We start from the raw sequence: 27,978 nt of genomic DNA, 5'->3' as shown, positions 1-27,978 counted from the left end.
AGAATCTATTCTGATTGGTCTTTTCCCTCATCCTAATTTTATTCTGCATTTATATTTCACTAAGCACTGTGCATTTCCTATAAGCCACGTTTAATCCTTTGTGGACTGAGGTGGGGTACGAATAAATAAATAAATCATAAAGCCTGACCTCGGAGCTAAACTGAAACCACCTACATGTCTTCTCTACCCCCACCCAGCAGGGGTGGCTGATACAACGGCTCCTTCTTCCTGCGAGTGCAGCTGTCTCTGGAGGTGATGCTTTCCAGCCTTCTCACCAGCACTTTGAATTTTCACTTATTTATTCATTCAACAAGCATCTATTGAGCACCTAAAATATGTCAGGTGTGGCGGGAGATAAGCAAGTCCCTTCTCTTACAGAATCTATGTTATAGGGTGGGGGAAAGAGACAAACAAGTGAGTGAAAAAATAAATCACATGACTTTAGATAAGTACTATAAAGAATAATACATCAGGGTAGGGCAACTTATTGTTTTAGCTAGGATGGTCAGGGAAGGCCTCTGGGAGGGGCGATATCTGAACAAAGACATGAATAAAGGGATGGAGGTGAGCCAGTGGATGTTCTGGGGGAAGGATTTTCCAGGCTTCGGTAACAGCCATGCAAAGGCTGTGTGATAACCCCAATGAGCTTGACCCATTCTGGGTGACACCTGACTGTCGTCACCCTCTCCTTCACTAGCATTCTGGTCTAAGCCACCCCGCACCACTGCAGGGGCCTCCTGACTAATCCCCCTGCTTCTACTCTTGCTTCTCTTCTGTCTGTTCAGCACACAGCAGCCGGAGAGATCTTTTGAAATTATAAATCAGTTCACCCCACTGCCTTGCTCAAAAGGTTTCAACAGTTTCCCATTATACTCAGAATAAATTCCAAACTCTTTACCATAGCATATGAGGACCTACATGACCTGGTTCCTCATCTCCTACCACTGCTACTACAACCACCATCAACACCACCACCATCATTATGACCATCATCACCACCAACACCAACAACCACCACCACAACTTCATGCTACACCAAAAAAAAGCCTCCATAATAATACTAGTTAATGTATACATGTATATATGTATATACATACAGAAAGCTCCTATAGTATGGCAGACACTATTCTTAGCACTTTCCACATAATAGCTCATTTAAGCATCACATTTAAAATACAAATTTATATATAATTTATATAAATTTAACTTACATATAAATGTAAAGCTTCACATAATAGCCCACTTAAGCGTCAACAATGCTGAGGGGAAAGTACTATTATTATCATCATCATTATCCTCACTTTTTTTTTTTTTTTTTTTTTTTGACTGCGTTGGGTCTTCGTTGCTGTGTGCGGGCTTTCTCTAGTTGAGGTGAACACGGGCTACTCTTCATTGTGGTGCGTGGGCTTCTCATTGCGGTGTCTTTTTTTTTTTTTGCAGTACGCGGGCCTCTCACTGTTGTGGCCTCTCCCTTTGCGGAGCACAGGCTCCGGACGCGCAGGCTCAGCGGCCATGGCTCACGGGCCCAGCCGCTCCGCGGCATGTGGGATCTTTCCGGACCGGGGCACAAACCCGTGTCCCCTGCATCGGCAGGCGGACTCTCAACCACTGTGCCACCAGGGAAGCCCACGGTGTCTTCTCTTGTTGCAGTTGCAGAGCACGGGCTCTAGGTGCATGGGTTTCAGTAGTTGTGGCACGTGGGCTCAGCAGTTGTGGCTTGCGGGCTCTAGAGCGCAGGCTCAGTAGCTGTGGCGCACGGGCTCAGTTGCTCCGCGGCATGTGAGATCTTCCCGGACCAGGGCTCGAACCCATGTCCCCTGCATTGGCAGGCGGATTCTTAACCACTGCGCCACCAGGGAAGCCCTAGCCTCACTTTATAGATAAGGAAACTGAGGCATTGAATAAATAGATAATTTGTTCATGGTGAACTAGCTATCAAGTGGTATAGCCAGGATTCAAACCCAAGTGGCCTGGCCCTGGAGTCCAAGTGCTTAACCACTACTCTCTGTGGCCATGTTCCTGCAGTGCAGCTCTACCTCCTAGGCAAGGGTTGATGGGTGCAGTACCTGGTCAGGATGGTAAAGGGAGGGTCATGGCCTCCTCACCCCTTTCCCCCATCTCTCTGGCTGGGATGTAGATATGGTGGCAGGCCACCGTGGAGAAAGCAGGTGAAGGCAATAACTGAAGTTTAACAAAGCAAGAAAATAGAAGGAACCTGGGTCCCCAACAAGATGGAGCCCTTCTATCCATCCTGGATTGCTTAGGGGAGAAAGAAATCAACTTCTGCCTGGTTTAAGTCTCTGTTATGTCATGTCTTCATTACAACAGCTGGGTCAATATCTGTAATAATAAGTGGGCAAATCAACCTAGAAAACAGAGGTTTGCCAGTGGCACAGCTGCCTGTCCGCGTCTCAGAAGCTGTGATGTGCCAAGGGGCCGATTCGGTCTCTGTATGAGGTCGGAGGTTTCTGAAGACCACTGCACCAGGCTGCACAAGCCAGACTCACATGCTAGAGGTGGGGAGGGGCCCATCTCCACAACAGGGTGCTAATGATTTTATTTATGTAGAACCATAAATGTCCCAGTAGTTTTTATGAGTGTAAAGCAGAAAATTATCAAACCAGAGCAAGGCTTCCTAAGCAAAGAGCTGACACTCCAAAAAGCAGCCTCATCTGACAAAACAGTGTGTGCGTATATTTAGAGAATGTAAGATCACAGGAGAAACTAGATAGGCAGGCTTTTTTTAAAATTAATTTATTTTTTTATACAGCATGTTCTTATTAGTTATCTCTTTTATACATATTAGTATATACATGTCCATCCAAATCTCCCAGTTCATCCCACCACCACCACCACCCTCCCACTTTCCCCTCCTTGGTGTCCATATGTTTGTTCTCTACATCTATGTCTCTATTTCTGCCTTGCAAACCAGTTCATCTGTACCATTTTTCTAGATTCCACATACATGCGTTAATATACGATATTTGTTTTTCTCATTGTGACTTACTTCACTCTGTATGACAGTCTACAGGTCCATCCACATCTCTACAAATGACCCAATTTCATTCCTTTTTATGGCTGAGTAATACTCCATTGTATATATGTACCACATCTTCTTCACCCATTCGTCTGTTGATGGGCATTTAGGTTGCTTCCATGACCTGGCTATTGTAAATAGTGCTGCAATGAACATTGGGGTGCATGTGTCTTTTTGAATTATGGTTTTCTCTGGGTATATGCCCAGTAGTGGGATTGCTGGGTCATATGGTAATTTAGACAGGCAGTCTTATCTGATCTGAAGGCTGGGAAAGAGAAAAGTAGAGTGAGGTGAAGGAGGCTAAGTTGAGTCGCAAAGTTTGAGCATGGTGGTTTGGGAGGTGCAAAGAAGGATTCAAATTGCTTTTCCAAATCACTTTTTCTTTTTTTTTTTGCGGTACGCGGGCCTCTCACTTTTGTGGCCTCTCCCTTTGCGGAGCACAGGCTCCAGACGCGCAGGCTCAGCGGCCATGGCTCACAGGCCCAGCCGCTCCGCGGCACGTGGGATCTTCCCGGACCGGGGCATGAACCCGTGTCCCCTGCATCGGCAAGCGGACTCTCAACCACTGCGCCACCAGGGAAGCCCTCCAAATCACTTTTTTTCATTGAAAAATCAATATAATAGTGAAAGAAAATTTTAAGCTTCTGTGATTTCACTAATCTTTAACGGAACTTTAAGAAGAATCTTTTATATATCTATCCCTTCAAGTCTTTGTACCCATAATTATCAATCTTATCTACAAATTTATTCAACTTTTAAAATTTCTAATTATGCTTCCCCATATTTCTACATACCTATTGCAGTTGTTGGGAAAGTCATTTAACTCAAAGAGCCTCAGTTTCCTCATCTTTAAAATGCAGCTAATAATACCTAGAGGGGTTGTTATTGAGGATTAGCTTAAGTAAAGAGGGTCAAACACTTAGCAGAGGGTCTGCCACACAGCCAGTATAACCCAGAAGCATCCCTTCTCCCTAGAGACTTAAAGTTTCCCCCAAAATCCAGTTCAAGGCCCCTGAGAGTTCAAAAAATCCCCTTCAATTCTGTGAATTCCTAACAATGAACTTCCTCAAGCTTCTCTCTGCCTCCATGCTCATAAGCTATTTGTCATCTGTTCACATCAATCCAGTAAAGGAGCAACAAATAAAAGCTTGGGTACATAAATCAATTATGGTATAATTGGCTGATGGATTACTAGACAGCAATTAAAAAGAACAGACCATTGTTACAGGGAGCAATACAGTCCAGCTCATGGTGGTAATGCTGGGTAGAAGATGTTAGACCCAAAATGACACATACTCTATGATCCCATTATACAAAGTTCCAAAACAGGCAAAACTAAGCTATGGTGACAGATGTCATAGTAGTGGTTACTTTAGGGGGAGGATGCATGGGTCACATTGCCAGAAAGCAGGGATCACCATGCTGGTTGCACACCATTGTAACGCTCAGCCTAGCACACAACACAGTTCCACGCTCCGGGTGGACACTTAGTGCTTGTGGAATGCATGAATGTGGATGATGACACGTTTGAGATGGACAGTCACCTCGAGTCTAGAGAAGTATCATCACTTTCAGGGAAATGGTCTAAGAGTGGCCAGGCTGGTGCCCTCAGGAGTGGTCTTTTTTCCTGGTCTACATATTGATGAGAACTAATTGTTGTGTATGAAAGTCTCTTGGATGTTGTGACTGAGTACAGCCATCTTAAGAAAGCAAAGCGGCCATAGGAATAAAGATGTGATCTCACTCTTTGAAAGTTCATTCAAAAGAAAAAATATACACACACATAAAGGAGTTAATCACAATGATATGAAGGAGAAAAGAATTTGGAGGGAAGAAATTCATCGACATGGCACTTAAGAGCAGACTCTGAGCTTCTCCTGGGACCATTAGGGTTGGAAAACTGTTCTGCCTGAGAAAGGGAGAAATGTTTGGACACTAGAGAGGAGATGGCAGAGAGGAGGGGTGGGGCCAGAGCAGTCAGTGCAAGCCAGGCATCCTGCGTTGGCATCTGGCACATAATTGATAGGACACTAGCTAGAGAAAAATCTGCATTGGCTGGTTGAAAAAATAAGTGACCTCTAGAGCCTTCCCATGAGTTATTGGTCCATTATACCTTCAGCCAGACCTTTCTCTGCCTCTTTCAAGGCCAACTAGGATAAGAGATCAGCATAAGATCTCATTATAATAGCTTACATTTTTGAGCACTTACTATGTGTTTGGCATAGTTCTAAAATGTTTCATATATATAACTTCACTTAATCTTCACAACACTCCTATAAGATAGGCACTATTTTTATCCTTGTTGTACAGATTAGGAGTTGAAGCACAGAGAGGTTAAGTCACTTACTCAAAGTCACACAGCTGGGGCATATTGGAGCCAGGATTCAATCTAGGAATCTAGAAACTATACTCTTTTCTAATCGCTCCTCCTAAAGAAAGGAACCAAATCTGCTTTCCAGTAATGCCATGGCACCAGCCAAGCATGTCCACAAGCTACTCCCACAGGTGAGATGTGGACTGTTCCTCTCAGGATGAGATGGGCCAGGAGTAGTCAGGCATTTGGGGTCAGAGATGGCTTTGTGGAATGAGTTGGAAATGCATAATATGGCTAAAGTCTTGGAGGACATTCCTGGGGGAATGTGGGGTATATAGCTCCTTGTTCCTTTCTTTCCTGTTTTCCATAGTCACCATACCAAAGCACCTCATCATCAAGGCCCCATTTCCCTCACTCTCAGCTAATGGCCTCACCACCTGTTCCACCAAGGAAATAGTGTATGAGCCCCTCGACCTCCTGCTCCCGTAAACGTGCCGGTATCTCCAAAGAGCCCTGGGTCCATGTGTGCAGCCTAAGAGGACGTGTCCCCTGTCTCCTCCAGGCTTCACCTCCACTCCTGTTCCTATTCCTGTTACCTCTGCAGATTTTCCGGCCTTGGTTATTTTCTCTTTGCCCTGGCTCCTTCTCCTCAACCAATAAGGCCGCCCAAGTCCTTCCCAACACTAAAAAAAAAAAAAAAAAAAAATCCAACCACCAACTCCTTTTAATTGCTGCACCTCATGAAGGAGGTCCACCGTGGTGTTTCTACTTCCTCAAACCCAGTCCCTCCGCCACCCGCTGCAACCTGGTTTCTGCCCACCACACTGTTCCCTTTACAAATTGTTCCTGTGCTGGGCATGGATGACCTAATCTTACTTGACATCCCTACAGTGTTGGCAGCCTCCTTTGCCTTTTGTGAGTGTGAATAATAGTGTGGCAGTAAAGAGTGCTGGCTCAGGAGATGGACTACCTGAATTCAAAGTCCAGCTTCTACCTGTGTGACCTTGGACAAGTGACTTAATCTCTCTGAGCTGCACTTTCCTCTTTTTTAGAGGTACTCATAATAATGGTAGGTACTCATAATAATGGTAGGTTACACAATCAGGTACCTTAGATTAGATGAAATGTGGTACCTTCCTAAATAGAGATTAATGGTGTTTCTCACTGTTAAAAGCCTTAGCGACTCTCTTTTGCCTGGAGTATGAAGTCCAACTAACCTTAGCCACAAATACAGGGCCCATTCCCATCTTCCCACTCTCTCCCCCAATTCCACTGACACCAGATCACAGTGATGACCCAACAAACTACTCTCGCCACTGCAGGGGGCCAGTTCAGAAGGGAATATGGGGGGATGCTGTGCTGTGGCCTCTTTTACAGAAGTCAGCAAGCTGGACCTGCGTTCAGAGCTTTACCCCTCCCTGAGTTATGGCTTGAAAATTATTTTTCAAAAATAAATAAACTATTAAATTTTCAGATTTTATCTTACAAAGATAGGACAATTTTGAAATTAAATGGCATTTAAAACTAGGATTAAATATGGGAAATAAAGAAAAAGAACATGTTTGGGGAAAATAATGTTATTTCATACATGTGTAAGTATTGTTCAATATGCAGATATTTCAAACCCATATTTAAATGGTTTCTAAATTTTGTAAAAGAGCTGATTTCCACAAGAAATGTAATACTTAATTCAAGTATAATTTTTCAATAAAGATTTGTTATGATGTTCTTAAACTTGGTTGTTGTTTTTGATTAGTTTGTTTTTTACTCTTTATTTTGAAATAATTATAGACACAGGAAATTACAAAAATAGTAAAAGAGGTTTTATGTACTCCTGAGGTTGGTTCTTAACAGATGCTAGAAACCAATATAATAAAAAATGTCCATACATTGAAAAGTTCAAAGAAAATTTACTAAAGAGGGGTTTTATGCATTTTATATATATTCCTGGGATAAATTCCACTTGGTCACAATGAATTATTAATTTTATGTATTGCTGCAGTCCATTTGCTTATATTTTGTTAAGGATTTTTGTGTCTATGTTCACAGGTATACTGGTCTGTCATTTCATTTCCTTAGATGCCTTTGTCAGGTCTTGATATCAGGGTTATGCTGACGTCATAAAATGAATTTGAAAACTTTTCCTTTTTCTCCCTTTTTGAAAGAGTTTATGCAAGATTTATATTTTTTTCCTTAATCAATAATTTGCAAGTGAAATCATCTAGGCATAGGGTTTTCTTTGTGGCAAGCTTCTTATAGTGAAATTCAATTTCTTTATAAAACATAGATTATTTAGATTTTCTCTTTCTTCTGTGTCAATTTTGGTAAGTTGTATTTTTCAAAGAATTTGTTCATTTCACCTGTTTTCAACTTTATTGGCATAACGTTGTTCATAGTATTTCCCTATTACCATTATAATGCCTGTAGGATTGGTAATGATAGCCTTTCTTCCATCCCATATATTGGTAATTTGTATTTTCTCTCTTTTTAAAAAATTGATCAGTCTTGCTAGGGGTTTATAAATTTTATGAAACTTTTCAAAGAACCAATTTTCAAGTTTGTTAAAAATCCCTACAGTTTGTTTTCTAATATATTGATTTTCTGTCTTTATATTTTTTTTTCTACTTTCTTTGGGTTTAATTTCCTTATTTGTTTTTCTTTCTAAAGTGATAATTAACTTTAAACCTTTCTTCTTTTCTAATATGATCAGGTTAGTGCTATCAATTCCTCTCTAAGCACTGCTTTACCTGCACCCTATAAATTTTGAAATGTAATATTGAATTTTCATTAACATTCAATTTGAATATTTTCTAATTTCTCTTAAAATTTCTTCTTTAATCCATGGTTACTGAGAAGTATGTTATTTAATATCCAAATACTTAGAATTATTTAGTTATTTTATTAATTTTTAATTTAATTCCATAGTTGTCAAAGAACATACTCTGTAAGATTTCAATCTTTTGAAATGTATTAACATAAAACAAGTGTGTAACTTACTTTATAGAAAGTGGAAAGTGGCCATCAAAGAGGTGTAGATAAAGTGCCATGGGAGTTAGACAAGGGAGAGGGAAATTCCAACTAAAGTTAATCATGGAAGGCTTATGAAAGGAGGTGGCATTTGAGCTAGGTCTTGAAGAATGGATAGGATTAAGAAATAAGGAGTTAGAGGAAGGAAAAACTACATTTAGACTCAATTTTCCTTAAAAGGAGAAATTATCTTTTATGAAACCCAAGACCTCAGAGCACTGCTGTGAAAGTGACTACCAACCTATTGCCCCAATATTCTCCACTAAGTGTCCTTAAAACACCTGTTCCAAAACAACCACTTAGGTACTTGGAACTCTGAATCTGGCCACCTCCTGTGTTAGAAACTTAAGCGGCACCACATATTTAAAACTAGCAATGATAACAACTAGATTTCATAACTTGAAAAGTATTTTTCTTTTCATTTTCAGGACTCATCATTCTAAGATTTCCTTTTACGCCCACAGGTCTGGGAGTGTAAGAAGTAGGATACACTGGGAAGTCATAGCCTTTTCCTTTTGGGGAAGTCTGGAATTCTCAATGGTATCATTGGAGAAAAGCTCTACTTGTCACTACAGTCATGTGGCAAGAGTCACTCTTAGAAGTGTCACTCTTAGAAGTGTCACAGGAAAGAGGCAAGTGCCCTGTGGGGATCTATGTCATCTGAAAGTAGCTCCTGGTCAGAGCTCTCTGGGTGAATGAGGCAAATAAGTTTAGGCCTGAGTCCATTATCCTTCAGCCAAGCAACATGTAGGCCACCTTTCAGCTCTGCAGGCATCTTGGGGGCTTACAGCCACCATCTCAGAGCTCAGGGCAGAGATGGTGTTCTTTCCTACTTCACACGCCCTAGTCTCCAGTGTAGCGTTTATGGAAGTCCATCAAGTGATTGAGCAGGGCCCAGCTGAGCCTCCGTCTTCCCTGAGCTCTGCACTTTGCAGGCGTGGCCTTTACCCAGCACTGCCCTCTCAGAGGTAAGATGCTCGCCCTTATCTTGATTCTTTCTTGGGGACTGAGCTCCCAGTGTGGCCAGGTTGGTTTGGGATATTTTCTCAGATCTACTCTGACGTGTTAACACCCACATTCTTGCCTGAAGTTAACAATCCTGCCAGCCTTGCCAGACATCACGCACTTGCCTGTGTCACAGGTGCGCTGCGGGGGAGGGGGTTAAGGGCTGACCTGGGATAAGTATGAGCCCTTGATAGCGGATTCTCAAAAGACTGAGAAGCTACACCAGTCTATCAAGAACTTCAGTTCCGGACAGAATCATTTAATGTAATTCCTAGCAAGAAAAGCATAATCCAAAATCAGGTTTAGGGTTAGTCCTCTGTGGGTCTGATGAAACCTATTGGAAAAAATCAGCTTTCTGTTTCATTTGGTCTTGCTGAAGTCAGTGTCCTCTGGCTAGAGGCTGATTTTGGACACACTAGCATGCCTGCCCACGTGTGACACATTTCAGCCATGTGTTTACGATGAAACCTGCAGCAAGGTCCCCACCTCTAGTGAGCGGCCCCTCCATGACATTTGCAATTCTAAGGCTGTAAGAGCTCCCTAACCAGGATGGTGGTGAAGATGAAACTCTTCCCAGAATGCTTCTCTTCAGAGGCAACCGATGCTTTCGTGTCAGAGACACAGACAAAATGTGAGAGCAGAAAATGCCTCTTCCTCATCTCCAGTGATGGCATCTGATTGATTTTCAGGCTGAGTGATCCTGACAAAGCCTGCCAGCTCAGTTCTTAACACTGGACAGAAAACAGGCATCTGGTATCTCACCATCCAAGCGCGGAGCTTGGATGAACATACGGGAGCCTCTGGGCTAGAGGTCCCACAAGGCTGTTATGCCTGGATGAATCTTAGAGCGTTTAGGGACAAACACTTCAGTCTTGAGTCTGGTGCCTTCTTCCTGATGCGTTGCTTTATGTTACTAGTCCCCCCTTCAACTCGTCAATGACTTCCTTACCTACTTCTCCGTGTTTTCCTCTCTCTTTGCAGAGGAGGCTAATATTTGAGGACTTCAAGATTTGGAGGCTTTTAGACTCAGCCTGGAAACTGGAAAGAGGCCCAAGTGAAAAACAGAAATGCCTAATTGGGCCCTGTGGTATATGTTTGTCAAGGGAGACGAGGAGGGAATGCTGAGGACCCGAAAGGCCAAGAGAGGGCTCCTTGTAATGCCTCCTACAATTTTTGATAACACATTTATATGCCAAGACAAATGCTACAGAAAGGCACGTTCCAAATGTAATGGGTTTGACAAGATGGGGTAATGTCAATGTCATACTTGGTTGAGATGTTTCCAGTATCTTCCCAGAATGTGCCCAGAGCAATAACTATTCCAACAACGTCATTGAAACAGAAGTGCCCTGGAGTACTCCACCCTCCACTTTCGGGGTTAGGCTTTGTGTGTTATCATACATTCCTGACATGTAATAGAACTCCCTCCTTGTATATAAGATGCTTGGGCTCCAACATAACTGGTTTGCATTTAAATGCGCAAATATGATTATATAACCTTGATTCAATTAGCAGGTCTGACTTGACTTAAGCCTTGCTCGGGAATGAGCCAAACAGTCATCTAAATAATAATTAGAACAAGACAAACCAGGCTTTCTGGTCTCAAGTGTTGAGGACTGAAGGAACTTCGGAGTCACCAGATGGAGTTGAGGATGCAGAGATCCCAAGACTATGCTCACTCACCTTTGAGGTCCAGGGTTAATGATCTGGGGTTCACCCACAGTGGCCAGCAAGGGATCTGACAATTGCTCCCTCTTTCCAACTCAGCAATGATAAAATGGAGCCCAGAAGAGGTGATGTTGCCAGGCCAGGTTTATTCCATCAGCTGAAAGCAGGGTGAAGACTTAAGTTCAGCACAAAGGGCTGTAGAGTTTATCTCATTCAACCTCCCACCCAGTATAAGAACCTCTGACTGTCATCACACCTCTGCTTGGCCTCTGTGAACAACAGAAAGCCCACTACCTCCACCAGTCTTGGATGGCTCCAACTATGGTAAACTCTTCCTTGTTTTGAGCCCAAACCCACTTCCCTATAACTTTCATCCAAAGATCCTTTTATCCTTATCAATGTCATTTCTTAAATTCCTCTATTCCACTCCTTCAAAATAGATCCTGGATCTTAAAAAACTTGCTCTGCTAAGGTATCAGCAGCTTAGACTTGTGGTTTCTTATGAAGCCCAGTCATGGGCCTGCCTTGAATTTTGAATGTTTCAGCAGCCGTACCATTGAACACTACCACAGCCCCAGACCTGGCAGGGCTCAGGGGAATTAAGGAATCCAGAACTTTGCTGTATAAAGTCATTTGAAGACTAGAACAAAATTGGAGAGGAAAATAAAATAATTAATTACAGCCTTTGCCAACAGAATGACATGTGTTGATGAGACAATCTGAGTTGTTTTTCTGAATAGATTTTTGTATCAGTTTGACAGTGTCATTTATGAGTGGTTAAGGATGATATAGTGTGCCTTTCATAATATTAGACATGGATCCCACGGAGGGCCAGTTTGTGGAAGGGGAAGCCAGATAACCCAGTACCTTGATTAGATTTTCCATTTGAAGAGACTAGAATTCATCACAGTTTACACAATGCATGGCACCTGGGAGGCTAGGACCTGTGTGCCTGTCTGCCTTTGCCACCAGACTGTGAAGTCCTCGGAGGCAGGAAGCATGTCCCCTTCATCACTGTACCCTCAGGGTTGGCACAGGTGGGTTCTCAGTAAAGCATCTCTGGCCCACAGCCTCCGTGCGAGAAGGGCTTCGGCTTCTTAGGTGGGGCAGGTGCTGCCTTCAGATTTGGATTTCTCACCACAGGTTCACTGTCAACCCAGAATCCCTTTGCTTTCCACCTCTAGTTGTAAATTACTTAGAAAAACATGTCTGGGAATCCCATTCTGACATAAGGGGGGTGCGAAAGCCAGGCCTCGTGTGCTGGGGTGCTGGTGAGTACCTGCCGTGGATGGTGAACTGGGTTCTGACACTATACTCCTGTCACCTCCCCCACCTTTTTTTTCCTGCCTCCCTCTGCTTCCTTCTCCACACTCAGTCCATGGGGCAGGAGAGAAGCCACAGTGGTCCTGGCACGCCCCAGGCCTCAGTCCTGTCTTTGCAGGTATCAGACAGAGACCCTGGCTTCGAGACAACCAACTTAGGGTTCAGCTTAGTCTGGGCCTGCAAGCCAACCAGGGAGAGAACGTCTATCGCGAGTCCCTCACCTATAGACTAAGGGAGAAGGGTCACTATGGGACTACAGATGTCCTCAGAGGGTCTCTTTGCTGGCCTTTGCTCGGAATGACCCTGGTGCGTGGTGTCTGGGATGACCCCAGGATGGCTGGGTTGAGCCTGCCCTCTGAGAATGAGTGCGGTCGGAATGAAATGGGTGACCAGCTCCACTTCTCATTGTTCATCCCAGCCAGAGGAAGCGTCGTATGAGATGGCTCTGGTGGCATTAGCCCCCAGTTAATAATCTCCTTGCCTCATCTGCAGAATCATGGCCCTTTACCCACCCGATCTCCCCAAGTCTCTTCCTCCACCCTGTCTCCACTCGTACTTTACCCTCAGAGTACCTACTCTTTATCCTCAAACACACCATGCTCTTTGACACCATCGAGACTTTACTGTCCCTTGTATCTAAAAGAGCTCTCCCCAATCCTCTCCCAGCTGTCTACAGCCACCACTGATGTCACCTTCTTGCTGTAGCTTGCCACAACAAAGCAAAATTCATTCCTCCCTCGTCCAAATTCCCACAGCAGCACTCTGTCTGCCTATGTTGCTTGTCATATGATATGAGAGCATTCGTTCCCGTGTCTGTCTCATGGTGGTTGGACAATGCACTCTTTGGCGGAGAGGGATCATTTCGTATCCCTATGAACATCCCTGGGGCCTGGAACACGGGAGGCGCTCCAGGGATGTTGTTGGAAAGTGATGAGAGCAGCAGCATTGGAAGATATTTTTTGTGCTCCAAGGGCCCTGGGAAGCTCCTCGGGACCAGGAACACAGGACAGGCTCCTGAGTGACAGGATCTCTCCTCCCTCTCTTACCACATTCTCCAGAGGGGCTCAGCTTGGGTCCTGCAGGAGACAGTCCATCAGTTCTAGTGCAAGGAGGGTGTTCTGGGGGCAGAGTTTGGTTTGGGGGCTCAAAGTGTCCTTTGAAGGAAATCAAGGTTGTTTCTCAAATCCATGAGGATGGCTCCCTAAGCAGGAGGTACACAGAGATGGAGTTGCCACTTACGATCTGGCTGACTTTGAACATGTTACGTAATCTCTCTGAGCCTCAGTATCTTCATCTGTACAGATGGGGAGATAATCATACCTCACGTTGCCGTGAAGATTAATAGTTCCTATTTATTGGATTTACTGTAGCACTGCGGGCTCTATAAATATCAGCCGGTGAGAAAGCAATAGAGGCAGAATCAGAACCACTACACCACATGAAAAGGACATGGAAAAATGCAAAAGACTACACAAATGTTACTACAGTTATTTACTGAAAGCGCATTTAGACTTCAAAACCTTTGTCCTGTTAGGAACTGAAACTGGAAAAAAAGATATTTTTCCTGAGCCATGCTAAATAGTTGTTATAGGAAGTCCAAAGGTGAGGGGATGGAAAGGACGGCTAGTTGTCCACCAACAAATTGTGCCTCACCTTCCACAGGCTTAATTACTTCTGGGAAGTGGCTACCGAGCCAGGGACTACATTTCCCACCCTTCCTTGTATGTAGGTGGGACCATGTAATAGGTTCTTCTAAGGAATGTGATCAAATGAAAGGTGTCACTTGCAGGTTAAGATGGCTAAGAAGAGGGTGTGAAGAGCCAAAAGGTAAAAACAACCCAAGTGTCCATTAATGGATGAATGGATAAACAAAATGTGGTTTACACATACCATGGAATATTATACAGCCTTAAAAAGGAAGGAAATTCTAACAGGTGCTACAACATGGGTGAAACTTGAAGACATTATGCTAAACAAAATAATCCAGTCACAAAGGTACAAATATTGTATGTGTCCACTTATATGAGTAGCCAAATTCATAGAGACGGAAAGTAGAATGATAGTTGCCCGGGGCTGGAGGAGAGCAGAGAATGGGGAGTTAGTGTTTAATGGGTATAGAGTTTCAGTTTGGGAAGACGAAAAAGTTCTGGAGATGGATGGTGATGATGGTTGTACAACAATGTGAATGTGCTTAATGCCACTGAACTGTACATTGAAAAATGGTTAAAATGGTAAATTTAATGTATATTTTATCACAATAAAAAAAAAGAAGAGGATGTGATTTCTCTACATCCGCCAGTTAGATGCAGAGGACTTTCAGGTCCTAGGATGGAAAGAGCCACATGATGGAAATAGCCACATGACAAAAAGCCACTTGCTGACTGGGAATCTGGCACTGGAGTCTTACATGAGTGATAAGTAGACTTCTAATGTGTTAAACCACTGAAATCGGGGTTTAACTGTTACAGAAGCTAGTGGAATGCTGACTAACACGACCTGCGGCCGATACTCATGGCTGATGTCACAGCATGATACCACTGCAACACGGTCCCCTGAGAACAAGACACGGTCCTCTGAGAACAAGACGGAGGATGCCTTCAGAGCTTGGCTTGGTTTGGGGATGAGTAGATCTTTGTGCTGAGGGCCCATCTCCAAGTTCAGCAGTTCTCAAAGACTGAATCACAACCCCTTGGCTATGAGATGGATTCCAAAGACTTTGTTACTAAGGAAACCCAGAGGAGTTTGTCTCCTTGAAAGACACATAACTCATTCAGTGATAGGAACTGGCTGTGGGCTTGGGCTGTAGGAACGCAGAGGAGAATGGAACTGTGGTCCTCAGTCAGCCAGGGACAGACATGGGAACCTGTCCCCATATGCTGTCCTGGCCCAGCCTGCCCAGGGGAAGTGGCTCCCTGTGGCTCCAGTTGGGCAGTAGCTTTAGCTGAGCATAGCATTCAAGGGGCCAGGGATTATCCTGTCTTGGGCTCAAAGGAAAATTGCCAGTGGGACCTGCACCAGGGCTGCTGGCTGTGCCACAAACTCCAGGATCAGCAACAAGAAAAGTCCCAGCCTCAGGGTTAGAGGAAGTGTGAGCAACCAGGACAGGCTTTGGGGCTCAAACGAGGTCACGGAATTACAAACTGGCAGCAACAGCAGCAACCGTACAAGCTGTTGCCCAGGCTCTGGCCCCTCTGGCTTTGGCGGCCACCCAAGAGCCCTGGGTTTGGCAGTAACTGAGGAGCCCCCAGCCTGAAGGCATGCATCTGAGGTGGCACCAGTGGCCCAAGAGACCAGGTGTGACCACTGGGTTCCAGGTAATCATCCTGGGAACCTGGACTTCTTGGGCTTATCACAGGACAAGTGACCTGGGGAAAGAGAGAAGGTCATCCTTACAATAGAGGGGATGAAGCTGGAGCCAAAGTAATAGAACTGATGAAAGAGATGCAACTTCATTTCATTCTCAGTTTTGCAAAGAATTTACTGTTTTAATGAATTAGAGCAATTCAAGTTTACCATATAATGCCAATACTCTTACATGCATTCTTCCTGAGCTCCTAAGCTGGAGAGGAAGAGATGGAATGCGGGCTAGAGAGCCAGGGATTGCACACAAATTTGACGGTTGTGTCAAAATCTGGCAGTGTCTATGGGGTGACTCATGCAGGTAAAGGTCATGTGAGTTGTGTTAAAATAAAGGTTGAGAATGATCGTGTTTTCTAGATTTTTTTCAAGGATTCAATGTTTGTTAAATGCATGCATGCCTCCCTGTCCTTGTCACCATAGCTTCAAATCTCCAGAATTCTCTCCATAGTGGCCATCGGCACTGCTGTTGACTCTTAGCTCTTTTCAGCTTATCCTAGGCGTTCACCATGTGATGTGACACCAAGCTCTGAGGCATTCAGAGATGACAAATGGCACAACAGTCAAAGAAAAAAGTGCCGACCCTGCCTTCCTCTGCATCCCCTGTCTCTTGGAGTCATCCCCCCATTTTCCTACAGGGTAGTGTCTGTTTCTTTCTCCACCTCTGGGCTAATGTTTGCATTTTCCGTCACTAAGGCCCAAGTGGTGTGGAAGCACCTTGCCTATGGTCTGAGCCTTATTTTTAAAAAGCAGTTATGACTTCCCTGGCATTTTGCACATTCTTATGCAACCTCAGCCTGGGCCTTATACAAAAGCCCACTGATAAGCGTATGAAGCCAGCCTTTAAAATGGTGCCAAGGCTGCCTGGGTCCCTTGCTGCTTCCTGGGAGCTGGTCCCAGGGCCAGTGCTGAGCACCAGGCCTCCCGCCTGCCTGACCTGGGCAGGGCCCAGCTGAGAACGGAAGCCCTTGGGAAAGGGAGGCCCATTGACTTTTGCCAATTGGAGGCTGAGTCAGAGCTGCCAATCTGGAATCCCAGTCCCACAACATGACGACGCTCTCCTCACCACTCACTTGCCAGGATGACCCAGCAGCCCCTCTCCGGCTGTCAGCGCTCACCTGCATGGGAAGCACTCACTGGGTCACAGGAATATTTTCCCATTCCCTTCAGCACCAGGGTGGGGTGGTGGCTGTGGTGACTTGAGGTCATTCAGGGCCCTGCCTGCTCAGTTTCCTCTGTGCCTCCTGCCCTCCTGCTGCCACTGGGAATGGGCTGAACCATTCCTGACACCTGGAGTTGAGCAACACTGCAGGGATGCCATGGGAGAATGAGGATAACCAAGGTGGGCTCATCATGCCTCACAAAACGCAAAGCATGTGAACCCCAACCTAAGGCCCACTTCCATGAGAAGACTATTGCCTTGGGTGGGAGGGGGAGAGTAGACTTATGTTCTTGGGATCACCCCTGCTTCCTAGTTTCTGCTTCTGCTGGATTCTTTCAGTTCGAGTCACTTTGCGACCTGCGTGCACTGTCCTGGGTCTGCACCCAGATGTGGAACTCAGGCCCTTGCTTCAATTTCCACCAAAACCAAACCAACCACCCATGGGAGGCCTTTGTGTGTGTCTGCTGAGGTTCTATTCAGACCAAGGGGGTTTAGGCTGCAGCAATTCAAACGACTTCAAAAGGAATTTTTGATCTTTAATGATCCTCTTTGAGGCTGCCCCACCTCCGGAGATTTTTCACTGGCCAGACCACCCCACGTTGCTAATCAAGACCATGTTTCTCAAAAGTGTGGTTCATGAGCCGCCTGCACCAGAATTCCCAGTGTGGAAGTGGGGTCTGTTGGGGGGAGAGTGTGTGTGTGTGTGTGTGTGTGTGTGTGTGTGTGTGTACATGTGTGCGCGTAAGAGAGAGACAAGGGAAGTTTGTATTTTGGCTTGTTTGTTTGGATTTTGTTTTTTTGTTAGGACTCCTGTTTGTAAGGGAACCTTTACCTTTGGGGCTGTTTTCCTATATTATTTACAGTGCCCACTCCCTAGAGTGGGACCACACGCACAAAATCCAAAGCGTTGAAAGGAACAATGAATACCATCTACTTCAGGGGTCTTCAAGCATTTTGCTTTCATATCCCTCAAAAGAATCGTGAGACACTATGCACTCCCCTCAAACATTTTTATGTTGGTATCTGTTGGTATCTAAAATTTTTCATCTTAAGTTTAAATAACTGCAAAAGATTAAAGCCCATTGTAAATGTGAAATATTTTAATAGTTTAAACATTTAAAAATTACTATTGTCACTCATTTAAATGTATCCAAATAGAATTTAAACACTAAAGTAACTGATACACTCCATCATCCTTTTAAAAATATCATGAATGCTCTCTGCTTTAACAGTCAGAAATTTTACATTATTTCTTTATCTCCTTGAATTTGTATTTCCATTTCTCTTCCCCATAGAATTTTACCCTAATATAGCATAAATTTATGATTTAAATATTTTATTAATCACCTTGTCATAGTTCTCTTAAAAATGTATACATTATACTCCAATAAAGATGTAAAAAAAATTAAAAATATAAAAAACCAAAAATGAATACAGATTCAAATTTAATTTTTTTCCTTTTCTGTGGCCATAAAGCTCTACAGCTGTGCTGTCCAATACTGTAGCTACTGGCCACATGTGACTATTAAAATTTTTTTAATTAAATAAAAATTGAAATTCGGTTCCTCATTCACACTAGCCACATTTCAGGCATTCAATAGCCACACGTGACGTATGGAAATTATATTGGATGGAGCAAATAGAAAACATTTCCATCATCACAGAAGGTTCTATTGGACAGCGCTGGTCTACAGCATGAAGATTTTCTTCCAGAATGAGTTATCATTACAATTAGTAGTAACACACAATTCATCAAAATAACATAAATATATCACACAATTATTAAATATTTTGATAAAATACTATTATCCCAAAGAATTTTATTAGGAAATACTTGTCTTAATGAGAAAGCATTGGTGCTGTTTTATCCATATATCCATGGATGAATACTACTCTCTCTAGAATGAGAGTGGGTTCAGCCTCAATTCTAGCTTAAATGTTTCACTTTTAAAAATATAAGTGCCAAGAAAACTTGTTCAGAGTGGAGGGATTTTATTGTAGTGGTATTATTTGATTCTCTGAACTCTTTCCGAGTTCATGCATAATGACAATATTATTATTAATCATTTATCATGTGATACTATTAAATGTTCATTAGCTTCTCCTCCACCTTTGTTAAAATGATGGGATAATATCTGATTTGCAAACGGATTTGTAATCCTATCTTTAGAGTAATTTACTTTCTCAGCTAGAACCAGTACTTTGAATTGTTTCTTTGGTTGGAGTCTGGAGATTTTTACCAATGACAAAATGACAGGATGGACCACATCTTTCTTCTGAAAAAACATGGGAAAAGGACACTTTGAAAAGAGGAAAGGGGAAAGGAGAATAGCTCAAACACAGGAGTATTCTCAGGGAGACGAGTTTCAGTAAAGAGGACATCTGGAAGTGAGCATCTAGAAATTAATTCTTTAATAGAATCTGTATTGGAAACTTTTAGTATGTGTTCATGGACCCTAGGAATATGCTTACCCCAGTTTAAAGACCACTGCTCCAGGAATTCCAAATGTTTTTCAATTTAGCTCTCACACTCTCCTCTCTTGGTCTCTATTTTCCTTTATCCAAATATATGAATTTGTATATCACAATTAAAGGCTTATTCTTTTTTCTCTCTCTTTTTGTTTGTTTCTTTCTAATATTTTATACCTAAAAAAGAAATAAAGATACATATATATTTAAATAAGACATATATACATATATAGTATATAATAATAAGCATAAGCTTATCTATAAATTTATATGTATATAACAATTAAGCAAATACCTATGAACCTACCACTCCACTTAAAGCCAAATGGTCCTAAGGAAGTAGAACAATACCAAATGACCCGAATGTCTCAGTTTCCCTCCTTCTGGGCACATGATCAGATGGCACTTCCCCACTCCGTTGAAGTTACACATGGCCATGTGACTTGCTCTGGCCAATAGGATGTAAGCAGAAGCAACAAGTGCCTCTCCTGGATGGCCTTTAAGAGCCAGTGCATGCCTTGTCATGTTCCCTCCCCCCACCACACTTACTAGAGACACACCAATTGGTGGAGTCCCTATTAGCTGGCCCATAATGAACCTCTGTTGTATCCAACCCATTGAGATTTCAGGGGCTGTTCATTACTGAAGCATAACTAGCTCATCATAACTGAAACAGAAATATCTCTGAAACTTCATGTATATCCTTTGGCAGTGGTATTCCTTTCCCTCTTCCCCAGAGATAAACACTATTCTTGCTTTTCTTTAAGGTTTTGCCATATATTTTTATCACTGAATAATATATTTTATGTTTTTGATCTCTATAAATATGAAATCATATTTTATTGTTTTTTGTAAAGTATTGTCTGTGAGATTCAGCAATACTATGAATATTTCACAATTTATTTATCAATTCTACTATTTATAAACATTTAAGTTGAGTTTCTTTTTGCTGTTATGAATAATACCACTCTGAACATGCTCGTATATATCTACTGGGATAGAAGTAAGAAATGTTCTCTGGAATAGCAGAGAACCTCTGGGAGCCCCTGAGATGATCTCACCGGGGGGGGGGGGGGGGTGGGCAGGGGAGGTCTGTTAAGTCAAAACTATTTTCATAATAATACAAAAGGGTTTTTTTGGCATTTTTACTCTCAAGCTCTCATAAGTAAATGGTGGAGTTTTCCACCGCATGAGATGTCACAACACACAGATGCAGAAGCAGATATGAGAATTCCAGCTGTCTTCTATTAAGTCAGATTTGCAAGACTATAAAACAATGCCACTCTTCCCACTGTTTTGTTTTAGAAAATATATTTATTTTTCATAAACGTTATTTGTTAGTGTGTAATGAGTTATTGTTACTTTTAAATGAATTAATAAGTTTTTGAATTCTTAGGTTTAATTTCTAATATGGTAAATATTGGTCGATATAACCCATCCAAGCAAAAGTTATTTGGGGTCCTGAACAATATTTCAGAGTGAAAAGGGGTCCTGAGACCAAAAGGTTTGAGAATTGCTGCTCTAGGACAAATAACTAGGAATGGAATTTCTGGGTTGGTTTTGCATTTTCGTCTTCCCTGTATAACGTGACAAGTTCTCCCAAGTGGTTGTACCAAGTCACCTTCCCACCAGCAACACCTGAGAGTTCCTATAGCAGCATAGACGATCCACCTTCTCAGAAAGCCTCGTGAAGGGGGTGGGTTTAAAAAGCATCCACTCCTCCCCCTCTGCCTTCCCCTGCCCTCACACAGGTTTTCCAGGTGGGCTTCCCAGGTGAACCAGATTAACAGTCCACTCCCTGAAAAGAGGGGGCTCCCTTGGCTCTGGAGGCCACCGTGAGGCTCTGAAGTCAAAGAGATTATGAAATGCCCCAACCCACCAGGGACAGCTGTGGGTTGGGGTTCTGGACAGGAGAATGAATTATTGCAGACTATCCACTTAGGGTCTCGTTGGAACCATGTTGATTTTACACCTCTGTGCAATTATAAATGTGTAACTCCTTTCCCCCTCTTCATCAAGGCCCCTTGCTCCCCCTCAGAGCTTTCCTTCCCTGAGTTCACCTTGCCGGAGCAGTCAGCCAAGGCAGATTGTCTGCATGTCTGTATCCCTTACCCTCCCCAGCCTAAAAAAGCCCTGAAGAGGCCATGATTAGCTCTGGCTCTAATGGGCTGGAAAGGAGCTTCCCAGGAGAGTTTCCCAGCCTTGTCCTGGAAGAGAAAATCTAGAAGGCATGTTCATGCCTCAGAAACACGAAGAGGTGGGGCTGATTTTTGCACTCCGTTATTCTAAAGCATTCTCAGGCAGGGACCATGAATAGTTTATAATAGTCCTTCTTTGAAAACAAACACACACACCTGGGAAAAATTGCGTTATTCCCAGCCTAGGAAGTAGGCTGGCCTGGAAGAATAAAAACCCTCTTTATTTTCAGAAACATGTTTACCTCCGAACAGGGTTTTTAACCAGGAAAATGTTGCTGGGTTGTGTCCACTCCCTTCAATGCCCTCTTCCCTCTGCCCTTCCCACAAATCCCCACTTCCGTCACAAGTTGGCAGGAACTTACTGTTCCTCAGGCCTGGGCAGCATGCCAGAGCCCTCCCATTTTCCGGAGAGATTTCTTCTATTTCTAAGTAGAGTTGTTTAAAACCGGATGCCACATGGAGCCCGGACTCCTTGCCCTTCAACCCCCCTCCCAACCGCTGGCCCCACAGAGCAGGCCCCTCCTCCCTTCACTGTTCTTGACTTTGGAGCCTGACAGTGTAACCACAGCCAAGCCTCTTCTGTGGAGCGGGCAGGCGCAGGCCCCCGGCCAATGGGGGTAAGCTGCCAGAGGAAATCTCACTGGGCAGTGAGGCTCCCGAAAGGCCTTCCAGCCACCTCTTCTCTCAGGCCCCTCATTTCCTTCTCCCCCTGCCTCACTGTCCTAGAATCCTGAGGCCAGAAGAATTAGACCAGCTCATCTAGCCCTCAGACAGAGCCAGACTTAAGCCAGCACAGATAGATAGTCCAGTTGAAAAAACAACCAAAGGAGTACCTACAGCCTTCATTCATTTTGTTCCAATACACAGCCATTCATTCATTCATTTTCTGTCCAACAAGATATCTACCATGTACCAGCTACTGTTCACAGTATTTTGCTGTCGTGGATCTTATGCACTGAGAGATGTTACAAATTTAATACAAGGAAAGAAGGAACAGGAAGTCAGCAAAATGATAATAAAGAGAATAATTAGAAGGTTGCTCAGTCCCAGAGTATGAAAATATCCTTTGACCCTGTTGCAATCTTATAGGTGCATCCAGGGCTCACCAGGCCTGAAGCCCAGATCTAGCAATCAAGAAGGCCGAAAAACCTGCCCAGAGTGTAACGGCTAATGGGAGTGGGAAACTGGAAGTGGAGCTTTGAATTTCCCCCAACACATGTATGGACGCGAGCCATCTGAAGCTTAGACGGGTGGGCCCTGGACCCAGCAGTAGCAGAACCCCCTGCTCACGTCTGGGGGGCAGCTGGCAGTTAGAGGGTCTCCCCCAGACCAGGGGAGGGGCCCCTGACCTCCCTCCCTGGTGCTGCTTTTCTGGTTGCTACAGGAACTATGAATCCATTATACCCACAGGTCGCCCATGACGATGGGTGGGGGTGGGGGGGACCCAAAAAGAAACAGCCACTGCCTTCCTTGAGAGCTGTGGTGGTGTCTACGTCTTTGCAAACCAAATTCAGTTTTCCACAGTGAACTAGTCATCTGTGTGGGAGCCTTTACGACTGTTCCTGATTATTGCTTCTTGGGTAAGGCCTTCAACATTTTGCTTTCAGTTTCCAGCTTTTCTGTCACATGGATAGTGATCTATAAGTACACATTCATTCATTCAAGGAGCATGCACAGTGTGGCAACCATGTGCCAGGCCCTGTGCAGGATGCTGAGAATGCTTTTTTGGAGGAGGAGCATGGGCCCTGCACTGAGGATTGTAATGGGAGACGCAGGCACCTAAGAAATGCTCTCATGGAGGGACTAGTGAGCTGAGTGTCTGGGACAGACAGGAAGGCACTCAAGTGTCCCTGGGGAGGGGGGAGATCTGAGAGTTCATCCAGTGTTGGTTGCACTGTGCTAGGCACTGGGATCTCAACAGGCTTAGCTCAGGAGGGACAGTGAGCTTATTCGAGATGAATGAATAGAACTTTCCAAGGGAGGCACCTGATGGGGAGGGAGCCGGGAGCTGGGTAGTCAGAGTGAATAGCTTGTGCAAAGGCTTAAACAGGAAAAAAGGCTAGGTTCACAGCAGGCCAAAGAGTATTTGCCGTGTGGGGGTGGGAGGTGGCCTGACGAGGAGGAGGGTATGTATGGAGGAGGTGCCAAGGAGAGTTTAGACTTTGTCCTATTATAAGAGGGAACTATGGAAGGCTTTTAAAGCATGACATGATCAGATCTGAGAGATACACTCACACACATACATACATACATATATACTACACACACACATATACACATATAGATATCTATAAAATAAACTAAAATATCTATTCTAAATGTATACACACTTGAAATACATATTGCATATATTTCACCCCTATAAATCTAGATAAATCAGTTACTATGCTTTTCTTCCTCTATTCACTCTCTCCTTGTCAGTCAGAGGCCTGCACATTGCCCAGGAGAATTACGATTCTCTTAGCAGAAATATAAAGAGAAAAACACAGTTAATATTCATTTGGGGTATTTTTCCCTTTCTTCCAAACGATGCTCTTGAGAATCAATAAGGAAGGCTCTAGGGAACTGAATTTGGAAGAGGAGGGGAGAGAGGGGTGGGCAGACGACAACCCTCCCAAGGGGGCCTCCTCCTGCCCCGCCCCCCCACCCCCCCACCCCCACCCCCACACCCCCCCCCCCCCCCCCACCCCCGCCACCGACGTGGGGGATGGCACAGAGGGAGGCTGGAGATGCAGGCGGCCTGCGGAAGAGTCCGCATGACATACTGCCAGTGCCTAGCATGTTGAGTACTGGGGGCGCAGCAGAAATGATGCCCGCACCTGCGGCCGGTTCAGTGTCTTCCCACCAGCAGATCTCCACGCCAGGGCAGAAAGGGTTGAAGTTATACATCAACAGCTGGCTGAGCGCTTTGGAGGGGGGGGGGGGTCACATAGTAGTGGGAGGGGCCACGCCGCAGGGGGAGGGGCCCACCCCAGGGAGGAGGGGCACGTGGGTCCTGAAACTGTTGAGCTCCGTCTGAACTGGCTGAGATGACGGTTTAGGACAGCCCTCACTGCTCTCCCACTCCAAAAATACCCCAGAAGTATAGTCTCTGAGACGCCACACAAGAGAGGAAGGAATGGTGGGGATATACCGCCTATCATTAAAATATTTTTTCAGGTGACTTACAAAATCTACCCACTGTAAAAAATCTTTTTAAATTTGATAAAGAAATAAGGTATAAGGAGAAAATGGGGGAGAGATAGAAGAAAGGAGATTCATGTAGAAGGAAAGTCAGTACTCAGTTATTTAAACTGATCTTATAAAATTTTCAAAAGTAGGCTCTAAATTAGGTTGTGAGCTTCCTATGAAACACAGCAAAAATGAAAATGTGAAAGTTACAAAATTGACATTGCACAAAAGATCAAAACCCAGTTCCTCAGGAATACTCTACTCTTCTTTGTTCTGAGACTCTAGTGATCTTTCTCCTCCAAGTCCTCATAAAGGGCAGTCTTCCAGTGCCCTCAACAGCTTTCCAGAAATCCAAGCAACACTAAGTTTCTACGGCAATTTCCGTAGGGTCACTGAGGGTGACAGATATTCCAAAGCTCAATTTAGGACAGCAATTCTGTCAGGTGATAGAGGAGGAAAGCCAAACACATTTACCCATGGTATTAGACTTACCTGATGTGGATCCACGAATAAGTTCTACATTATCTAAAGACTGGACTGCATATCTTTCAAGCAATCCTCTGTAAATATTTGTTAAAATTTGAGTCATACATAATTAGAAGTTATATTATTTGAAAAGAACCCAGCTAGAATAATTTTCTATTACTGATTAAAAGCAAATCATTAATCTTAAAAATCAATCTAACACATATCCAAAGAAACACTAGAAAGTCATTAACGATTATTTTCTATATCATAATTTTCACGAGCTGACAAATGTCCGTAATACTACAGTTAGATAAGAATTCAGTAACAAAATATGATGTATAGCATGAAGCACTGGGAAAAGAAAAGGAAAGATATATTAACTGGTTACTTCTAAGTGGAAAAATGCGTATATAGATAGAGAGAGAGAGAGAGAGAGAGAAGAGTAGAAGGAAAGTATAAATGTTAACTGTCTCTCTCTAGGTAGTAGACTCCTACCACTTTGCTCTTGCATAGTTTGGGTTCTCCTTACTCCTAAGACAAGGATTTGGGTGCAGGTAGTATGTTTAGAGATAATCCCAGGAAGCACTAGAAGGGAAGTGGGAAAGTGAAACAGAGAAGGGAAGAAAGCCAAAAAGCAGCGCATTGGTGAGTGGGTTGCCAGTGGAAGCAACTGGAATGAAATCCCCAGGGACTCTCTAAGAGGCCGTGTGGAACATACCTCAGTGCTGTCTGGCACTAAGGGTCAGACAGCTGGGGTATTTACCCACCCACTCTCATCCCCATTGTTGAGGATTGCTCCTGAGGTGTTAACTCCCCGGTACTTTCGACCTGCCCTGTGTGGAGGCCAAACAGGACCCTGTGGCCTCAAGAAGATAAAGTCCTCCCAAAGGTGACAGAGATGCTGAAGAAAGGAAGTCACTGACAGATAAGGGAACTGTGCATTAACTGTAGGGGACCTCCAGGACGGATTGAGGAATATGGGCAGATGACAGACACTGCAGTTTCCAAATTTTCTTCGTATATTACTTTTGCTATTGGGAAAATATTTATAAAAATCAATTTGTCAGAAGATATCTGTTGGCACCTGTTATGAGAATTAAATAGCTGACCATGACTCTCCTGAACAATGACAATCCCATCTCTGTCCGAAGGTGGGCTGGGGCAGTACAACTGAAGGAATGAACTTTGTCTCAACAAATATGCTGGGACCAATCCAGAACACAAACCAATGAGAAGTCAAGATCTCAAACCTTCACCCATGGAATACTAGCCACACTGATGTTGGCCTAAACTTTGTTCACATTAAAAGTTGCCAACTGTCCACTAGAGCCATAGAGCTCAGCCATGCATTCATGAAGCGTTTAAACTTGAGTTTCCAAGGAAAGATGGCTTTCACTTTATTTTTCTAAATTAATTAATTAATTTGTTTATTTATTTATTTTTGGCTGTGGTGGGTCTTTGTTGCTGTGCATGGGCTTTCTCTAGTTGCGGCAAACGGGGGCTACTCTTCGTTGAGGTGTGCGGGCTTCTCATTGCAATGGCTTCTCTTGTTGTGGAGTACAGGCTCTAGATGCATGGGCTTCTAGAAGTAGAAGCATGTGGGTAGTTGTGGCTTGCGGGCTGTAGAGCACAGGCTCAGTAGTTGTGGCGCACAGACTTAGTCACTCTGTGGCATGTGGAATCTTCCTGGACCAGGGCTCGAACCCATGTCCCCTGCATTGGCGGTGGATTCTTAACCACTGTGCCACCAGGGGAGCCCTGGATTTCACTTTAAATTCATAATCACAAACTTCAAATGGGTGCCCAACACTGCCTGGCAGCATGACTACATCTGTTCTAGTAAGTTCATCTTCCCCATTGTTGCAGTCATGAGAATGCCTCACAGGGAGCATAATTAGCCTAAGGCCCCAGCAGCTGTGCTCTGAAATCCATCACTGTGTTGATGCTAAGACCACCTTCCCAGGTGCTGCTTCCCAATGGCTGAGCTCAGCAGGGACAACAAGGAAACAGGGAACTCCTCTGATGGCCAATTTTGGCTTCCCATTGGCCTACTGAAACTTCTCTAGATTTCATGGCAGTCTAGTACACTTCTACCCACCCTTCCTTTCCTCTCTCTTCACTTGGAGTCAGACCTGCATCACTGTCTGACAGCTCTCCCATCCTCTTCTGGCTCCCTCCCCATTTTCTCTCACAGATGGTTCTACTAATAAAATCCTTCTAAGAATAAACCCACCTAAGGAGACAAAAGACCTGTATGCAGAAAGTTATAAGACACTGATCAAGAAAGTTATAAGACACTGATCAAAAGATGATACAAACAGATGGAGAGATATACCATGTTCTTGGATTGGAAGAATCAACATTGTGAAAATTACTCTACTACACAAAGCAATCTACAGATTCACTGCAATCCCTATCAAACTACCAATGGCATTTTTCACAGAACCAGAACAAAAAATTTTACAATTTGTATGGAAACACAAAAGACACTGAACAGCCAAAGCAATCTTGAGAAAGAAAAACGGAGCTGGAGGAATCAGGCTCCCTGACTTCAGACTATACTATAAAGCTACAGTAATCAAGACAGTATGGTACTGGCACAAAAACAGAAATATAGATCAATGGAACAGGATAGAAAGCCCAGAGGTAAACCCACACACATATGGTCAACTTGTCTTTGATAATGGAGGCAAGAATATACAATGGAGAAAAGACAGCCTCTTCAATAAGTGGTGCTGGGAAAACTGGACAGCTACATGTAAAAGAATGAAATTAGAAC

The 27,978-nt window shown here is 43.8% G+C and overlaps 1 long non-coding RNA gene across 1 annotated transcript in view; it reads right to left on the bottom strand.

The window, feature by feature from the left end:
• LOC114900517 overlaps positions 1–19,533 on the bottom strand; it is a 38,467-nt gene extending 18,934 nt beyond the window's left edge. Inside the window, exons 1-2 of the long non-coding RNA XR_003794857.1 lie at positions 19,366–19,533; positions 11,067–11,208 (exon numbers count right to left, since the gene is read on the bottom strand). This is a non-coding gene — a long non-coding RNA (uncharacterized LOC114900517). The remainder of the gene's footprint in view (positions 1–11,066; positions 11,209–19,365) is intronic.
• Between the last annotated feature and the right edge of the window lie 8,445 nt (positions 19,534–27,978).

The sequence above is a fragment of the Monodon monoceros genome, unplaced genomic scaffold, assembly GCF_005190385.1.
Source record: "Monodon monoceros isolate NGI ecotype Baffin Bay Population unplaced genomic scaffold, NGI_Narwhal_1 Super_Scaffold_19, whole genome shotgun sequence".
NCBI classification, from domain to species: domain Eukaryota; kingdom Metazoa; phylum Chordata; class Mammalia; order Artiodactyla; family Monodontidae; genus Monodon; species Monodon monoceros.
Note: the sequence above shows the minus strand (reverse complement) of the source record. Positions and strands in the feature narration are given on the sequence as shown.